Source organism: Nicotiana tomentosiformis, chromosome 4 (assembly GCF_000390325.3).
Source record: "Nicotiana tomentosiformis chromosome 4, ASM39032v3, whole genome shotgun sequence".
NCBI classification, from domain to species: Eukaryota; Viridiplantae; Streptophyta; class Magnoliopsida; order Solanales; family Solanaceae; genus Nicotiana; species Nicotiana tomentosiformis.
In genome coordinates, this window is record NC_090815.1 from 19428955 (window position 1) to 19437650 (window position 8696).

An 8696-nucleotide genomic window follows, 5' to 3' on the forward strand; every position below is an offset into this window, starting at 1 on the left:
TATGTATAAGTTTATTCCTTCATGCTTTACTCCGGTTCATTTACTTATGATAGAATGATACGAAAGATACGTTATGATGTTACACCGTTGAATAAGGTACCGGGTACCCGTTGTGGCCCATCGGTATGGGTCGTGACACCACTTACCTCGAATATCTAGTTCTGAATGGCCCAAATCTAGCCAAAAGTAATTACATATCATAAATACAACCATAATAGACTCATCTAATTAATGAAATCAATACTTTAATAAAAAATTTGAAATTTGCCCTAAAACGTCGACCAGGGACCACGTCTCGAAATCGGGTAAAAGTCACAAAATTCGAACACCCATTCAATCACGAGTTCACTCATATCAAAATTATCGAAATCCGATGTCTAAATCCCAATCAAAACTCAGAAATTCGGTTAGGGAACTTTTCCCCCATTTTCCCAACTTTTCAATCCAAAATCCAAAATTAAATGGAGGAAACAACTATAGATTAATGAAATACAACCAAAAATGAGTTAGGAATCGTTACCCCAAAGCTCTCTCTGAAAATCCCTCGAATAATCGCCAATTCCCGAGCTCAAAATATTGAAAATGAGCAAAAATCGCGAACCCTTGCATTTAAGTGTTCTTTCCAGACATCTCGTACATGCGGACTCTCTATCGCATCTGCGACTATCGCAGGTGTGAAAATGCATCGCACCTGCGGCTTCCCTTCGCACCTGCGCCCAGCTGCCCGCATCTTCTACTCTCGTAAGTGTGGGAAAATCTTCGCGCATACGGTTCCTGCCCAGCTCCTTCTTGGATTCATCTTTAACTCCTCCTTCGCTTCTGCGGGCTCGCACCTACGGTTCCCACTCCACAAGTGCGGTTACACCAGTAGCAGCAACACTTCAGCTAGAAATGCCTAACTCCAATAAAGCCGCTAACCATCCGAAATCACCCCAAGGCCCTCGGGACCTCAACCAAACATACCAACTAGTCCTATAACCCGATATGAACTTAGTCGAATCCTCAAACCACATCAAACAATGCTAAAATCACAAATCATCCTCCGATTCAAACTTAAAGAACTTGAAACTCCAAATTCGACAAGTGATGCCGAAACCAATCAACCCATGTCCGATTGACCGCAAATTTTGCTCACAAGTAATATTCAACATTACGGACCTACTCCAACTTCTAGAATCGGAAACCGACCCTGATATCAAAATTTTCTCTTCCGGTCAAAATCTCTAAAAATTTGACTTTCGCCATTTCAAGCCTAAATGAGCTACAGACCTTAAAAACACAATCTGGACACGCGTCTAAGTCCAAAATCACCGAACAGAACTAACGGAACTGACAGAACTCTATTCCGGAGTCATCTTCACATAGTTCCAACTACGGTCCAAAACTTAAGGCTTAACCCTCCATTTAGGGACTAAGTGTCCCAAAATATTCCAAAAACCAAAATGAACCCTCCCGGCAAGTCACAATAGCAGAAATAGATATGGGAGAAGCTGTTAATAGGGGTTCAGGGCTATAACTTTCCAAATAACTGGCTAGATCATTACATCAATCTACCTACAGACCACTAAGGTTCAACGACCAATATTATGGATGGTGGAAGACAAGGATACATTATTTCATCATGGCTGAAGATTCTGAGCTTTAGAATGTTATATGCGATGGACCCTTTGTCCCTACGAAGACCATTGGTGACCCAGCAGTAACAGTTCCTAAAACAAGAAAAGAATTCAATGATACTGATCGCAAGGCCATAGAGAAGAACTTCCGAGCAAAACAAATTCTCGTCTTTGGTATTGGACCAGATGAATACAATAGGATATCAACATGTCAATCTGCTAAGGAGATCTTCGAAGCTCTCCAAATAGCTTATGAAGGGACAACTCAAGTCAAGCTGTCAAATATTGACATACTTACCACAGAGTACGAGCTCTTCAGGATGAAGGACGACGAGTCCATCCAGGACATGCACACTCGCTTCACCTCCATCAGGAACGAGATCCATTCTCTGGGAGAAATTATTCCAAGGAACAAATTAGTCAGGAAAATACTTAGTGTATTACCCAGTTCCTGGGAAAGCAAAGTAAATGATATCACAGGGGCAAAGGATCTACAAAAGCTGACCATCGATAAGCTCTTTGGAAATCTGAAGATGTACGAAATGAAGAAGAAGAAGGATAACAAAAGAAGAGAGCCCAAGAGGGAGAAGAACCTGGTCCTTAAGATAGACAACAATGAATCAAGTAGTGCGGATGCTGATATGGCTTACTTGACAAAGAGATTTTAGAAAATGGTTCGCAGAAATGGAGGTATTCCAAAGCGGGGCAGCTATAGCAAGCCAAGAGGCTATGACTTATGTCATAAGTGTGGGAAGGTAGGACACTTCATCAAAGATTGTCGTCTCCTTAAGCAATACCAGTACAAACACAACTTAGACAAAGCAGCTAAGAGGAACCAGGTTCCTAACAAACGATTCAAAAGAAAATATGTTGCCGACAACGTTGTAAAAGAAGCTCTTGCTGCATGGGGAGACTCCTCCAGTGAATCTGACAAAGATGATGACAAGGGTTACAGCTCCATGATGGCAGTAGAAAGTGAAGCAACTGAATATGACTCTAACTTTGCCCTGATGGCACAATCTGATGATGATGAAGATGATGCCGATAAGGTAAACTTTCTAGATGTTCAAAGAAATATAAAGTCTTACTCTCCAAAAAAACTTATGTACTTGGCAAATATTTTAATTGATGCTTACCATAATCTTATAAATGATAAAAATGCCTTAACTATGGAACTATGAGAAGTAGAACATGAGAGAGATGATCTAGTAGTTGTTGTGGTGGACTTAAAAGAAACCATTGAGAATTTGAAAAAGGAAAAAGATGCCCTAACTGAAATAATTGTAGACATAAAACACGAGAGAGATGACCTAATGGTTGTTGTGATTGATCTAAAAGATACTATCAAGAGTCTCAAAAAGGAGAAAGAAGCCTTGACCGAGAAAGTAGCCAACGTAGAGCATGAGAGAGATGACCTATTAGTGGTAGTAGTAGACCTAAATGAAACAACTGATGAGCAAAAAAAAAGAAGGCAGTCATGGGAGTACTCGAAAGGGAAAGAAAGTTGCAAGTGAGGAACATCTTAGGATTGAAGATAAGTTAAAATCAGTGAAATCTAGTCTGTGTGCTGAGCTTGAGAAAAATAAGAAACTTCAGGAAGATCTAGATAGGGTTAAGAGCGATATAGAAAAATCACTTAAGTGGACCTGGTCCTTTGACGCCATCACTGCCTTGTATAAAAACAATGGGGGAAACATGCAAGGGATAGGGTTCTAAAGGGAAAAGATTCCTTACAACCCTCATAGCAAGTATGTTACTGTACCGGATAACTGGCTTTGCACTCACTGTGGTAACACTAGGCACTTTAAGGAAACCTGTAAGGCCAGATTTCAGTCTCAACAGAAAAACAAAGTTTTTGCAAAAAAGAGGGTAACTACTGCTAAAGAACCTGGTCCCTTATATAAAACTCGTGTGATGCCTGCTTGGAAAAAGGTCCTGATTCATCCCTTTCCTCATTACAAGGGACCCAAACTTGTTTGGGTTCCTATGTTTAACCCTTGATTTTCTTGTGCAGGGAGCTGTGAAAGGGAGTAGCCAACAATGGTACATGGATAGTGACTGCTCAAAACGCATGACTGGAAGCACAAATGATTTCCTTTCACTCAAAGCCCTACAAGGAGGGAGTGTATCCTTTGAAAATGACAAAAAAGAATACATTCTAGGAGTTGGAAGGATTGGGAAGTCTCTTTCTCACTCAATTGAAAATGTGTACTACGTGAATGAGTTAAAGTACAGCTTGCTAAGTGTCTCCAAAATCTGTGACAATGGAAATAAGGTGGAATTTGTGTCAAAAATATGCACGGTCATAAATCTTGTGACTGGTGAAATGGTTTTGGTGGTCAAACAATACAAAAATATCTATGTTACTGACTTTGAATCTCTGCAAAATGGAGATCTCAGTACTCTGAGTGCTGTAGATGATGATGCTGAACTATGGCACCGAAGATTGGGTCATACAAGCTTTATGTTGCTGAACAAGTTGTTCAAGAAGGACCTGGTTCGTGGCCTGCCCAACTCAAGCTTCAAGAATCACAAAGTGCATGATGCATGTGTAAAAGGAAAGCAATTCGGATCTTCGTTCAAGCCCAAAAAGGAAGTCATCACCTCAAGCCACTTAATCTCCTTCATATGGATCTATGTGGACCTATGAGAGTGCCAAGTAGAGGAGGAAAGAAGTACATCTTTGTTATTGTGGATGACTATTCTAGATTCACCTGGACTCTATTTCTCAGATCCAAGGATGAAACATTTGAAGTATTAGTTGCATTTGTTAAAAGGATCCAAGTGAAGATGAGCCATAATGTTGTGAGTATAAGAACTGATCATGGTACAGAATTCGACAATGCAACGTTCGACGAGTTTTGTGTTGAAAATGGTATCAGTCACAATCTTTTAGCTCCAAGAACACCTAAATAAAATGGTGTCGTGAAGAGGAAAAATAGGACTCTTGAGGACATGGATAGGACAATGCTGATTGATAGTGGTATTGCAAAAGGTTTTTGGGCAGAGGCAGTCAACACTGCATGCTACTTGGTGAATAGATGCATGATCAGGTCCCTCCTGAACAAAACCCCGTATGAACTGCTGAATGGGAGAAAACCTAAGCTAACACACTTGAGGACATTTGGTTGTAAATGCTTTGTTCTCAACGATGGTAAGGAAGCTCTGAGAAATTTTGATGCCAAGAGTGATGAAGGAATATTTCTTGGATATTCATCATAAAGCAAAGCCTACAAGTTATACAACAAAAGAACTCAATGTGCTGATGAAAGCATACATGTGATCTTTGACGAAGCACATCACCCTCTTGGAAAAGCTGCACATGATAAGGCTAATCAAGATGGAAAGTTATCAAATGTCCCTGGTGAAGTTATTGACATGGAAAATGGAAAGGCCGATATGATGAGTTAGGTCAAGAATTCAAATGACAATGGCACAGCTGAATCTCCAGCTGACATAGAGGAACCCGGTTCCTCAATCACAACAATTAAAGCTGAAAACAGAGTTGCTGATGCAGTTCAAGGGACCCCACATGTTGAGAGAGAATCACATTCATAAATACCTGGACCGTCCCACAATAAGGTTCAGGTGTCTAACTGGAAACACAAAAGTTCACATCCTCTCGATAATGTGATCACTCCTCTTGATTCAGGAATTCAAACCAGATCAAAGGCAAGAAACGCGCTTGCCTTCTCAGCTTTTCTCTCTCAAATTGAGCCCAAGAATATCAAGGAAGCATTAAAAGATGCTGATTGGATTACAGCTATGCAAGAAAAACTCCATTAATTTGAGAGGAACAGTGTATGGAACTCAGTTCCACGACCTGCTGACAGAACTGTTATAGGAACCAGGTGGGTATTCAGAAACAAACTTGATGAGTTTGGAAACACAACCAGAAATAAGGCAAATCATAATCCTCATTTTCTTTGCGTCTCATATGGAATTCAAATTGTTCCAAATGGATGTCAAAAGTGCATTTCTGAATGGCTTTCTAAAAGAAGAAGTCTTTGTCAAGCAACTCCTGGATTTGAGAATCATGAACATCCTGAGCATGTTTTTAAACTTGACAAGGCATTATATGGGCTAAAGCAGGCTCTTCGTGCTTGGTATGAAAGGTTGTCCAAATTTCTTCTAGAAAATGGCTTTACAAGAGGAAAAATTGACAACACCTTATTTCTGAAGAAACGAGGGAGGAACCTGCTCATTGTGCAAGTCTATGTTGATGACATTATCTTCGGAGCAACAAACGATTCATTGTGCGAGGAATTTGCAAAACTCTTGGGAAGTGAGTTTGAGATGAGCATGATGGAGGAATTAAATTTCTTCCTGGGTCTACAAGTCAAGCAAACTCCTTAGGGCACAATGATAAGTCAGCAAAAGTACATCAAAGAGCTTCTGAAGAGATTTGAGATGGAGAGTTCAAAGATCATTGATACACCTATTGCCACTGCCACTCGCCTCGATATGGATGAACCTGGTTCTCCTGTAAACGAGACTATTTATAGAGGCATTATTGGGTCACTTCTGTATCTCATAGCAAGTAGACCAGACATTGTTTTCAGTGTGGAACTCTGTGCTAGGTTTTAATCCAATCCAAAAGAGTCTCATCTGAAGGTTGCAAAGAGAATTCTGAGGTATCTCAAAGGAACGCAGGACCTGGTTCTCTACTATCCCCCAGGAGATAACTTTGACTTGATAGGGTATGTTGATGTTGACTATGCTGGTTATCTGGTGGATAGGAAAAACACTTCTGGTATGGCACATTTTCTGGGTTCGTGTCTAATCTCATGGGGTACAAGAAAACTCATTGGCCCTTTCAACTGCTGAAGCTGAGTATGTGGCAACTGCCTCTTGTTGTGCTCAACTGTTGTGGATCAAGCAGCAGCTAGAAGATTTCGATGTGTTTTCTGATTGTGTGCCCTTACTATGTGACAACACTAGTGCTCTCAACATGGAAAAAATCCAGTTCAACATAAGAAAACAAAGCATATTTATGTGCGACATCACTTCCTTAGAGACAATGTTGAGAAAGGGCTCGTCTGTATGAATTTTTGCAGCACAGAATATCAAATTGTAGATATCTTCACCAAAGCACTGAGCAGAGAGCACTTTGAAAATAATCGGTTGGCACTAGGGTTGATGAAATCTAGCTAGGAACCTGGTTCCTCGATGATTGGCTACGAAAGAAATGTACAGGTAAAATAGCTAAAAAGTCATTTCTAGCGCAGTCTAACTCACCTCTATACCATTACAGGTAGACACGCGTGACGATTACAGAGTAGAGAAGTAGCTAATACATTGCACGTTGGTCAAAAGATGAGGCTTACATTTTCAAACTCTGTCACTGAACCTGGTTCCTTTGACACAGGTTAGTAGTTCCTCTATACTCTCATGCACAATTTTTTAAATGGCTGAAATGGTGCCACGTCATTAAATTGTCAGTTTCTTTTTTTTTTTACTTCTTGAATCCAAGCGTCTTACCTTTTATGAAGTGACTCGACTGCCTAAAATTGGTACCCAACCGGTCTCTCACTCCTCTTAAATAAATCCATTCACTGTCACTTTCAGAACTGTTCATATCAAGAATCCAAAATTCCCCTTTTCCTTCTTCAAACTCTCTTCTTCAACTACCTACACTCCACCATGTCTGACAATCAGGAAACACAAAATGTTCCAAGCATCATCCCCATTGTGTCCTCATCTGTTGAAACACCAGTGATAGAGCCCACACTCCCTGTTCCGACTAGTCCAAACCCTAAGCTAGAGTCACAACCACCCTTTGCTTTCTCTCTAACCCAGTCGAGTTCTAGTTCTCATCGAAGTCGCAAAACATCGAATTCCAAGAAATTTATAGATGTGACCTCTACTTCTGCCTCGCCAAAAAAGATGGTTGACAAAGATACAGTGGATGGAGAAAAAAATCAAGAAATTTCTAGTCTACCAGTGGAAGCATGTTCTACTAAAGAACAAGGTGTGGGTCATACTAGTGATGAATCGACAATGGCAACCCCGCGCTTTGATCCTACAGGCAATGATCCTCTTATGCCTTCTGAAATTACTTTGAAATTACAAGAACAAGAAGTTATAGAAAATATGCTTTCAATCGCTGCTGAGGGAAGTCTGATTGGAGGTTATGAGGGTGTGTCTGAGTTTCAGGGGGAAGATAATGGTACAGAGATCGAGGATAGGGAAATGGTGCTTGTCGAAATCTCGGCACCTGACAGTATTACCGGGGAACCAACTGAGGGACCCGATCACTCCACCCCAGAAGAGCAATATGCTCTAATAGGGATAAAACCCCTGGTTCTTTTTGGATCTGCTCTAATAAGGAAGAATGGAACTGCTCCTTGCTAAATTTCCAAAAATTAATGAATGTTTCATCCTTTTGCTTTGTATGTCTTGCCTATTTGCTCTATTTTTAGTCATGATTATGTGCACACATGTCGCATGAGTTATCCAAGCTAGACTTCTTTTGCTTATTTCTTGCTACTGATCTTTTTATGATGCCAAGAGGGGGAGGGGAATAATTGAGGGGGAACAAGCTGGGGAACAGATTCAGGGGGAATACATGAAACTAATCTACCATTCTGGCTCTTAGGGGGAACTTTAATTATAAATTTGTCATCATCAAAAAGGGGGAAATTTATAGGTTATATATGTATCCCTGTTATGTTTTGATGATCTAACAAACTTAATGATAAGAACCAGATAAGGAACGTGTTACACATCCTCAAGTACTTAAAGAATAACAAGTCTCAGTTCGGGGACGTAGTTCAATTCTTCACAGTCAAAGAAACAACAGAGGGAACAGATGATTACCAGTTCCTGTTGTGACTGTACAAGTCAACTTCCCAAAACTGTAAAGTTACTGCCTGCACACGCAACAGTGCAAAAACAGTGCAACAATCAACTTTATGGAGAATGCCCTTTACCTAACTTGCTTGCATCATTCAAGTGATGTCACAAATGAGTTATTAACATCAAGCAAAGGTAAAAACAAAGGACTTGCACATTCAAGAATCGATCAATCACTTTCTCAAGTCTCTGTCAATCTTGCAAGTGATTCTCAAGGGTATCAAG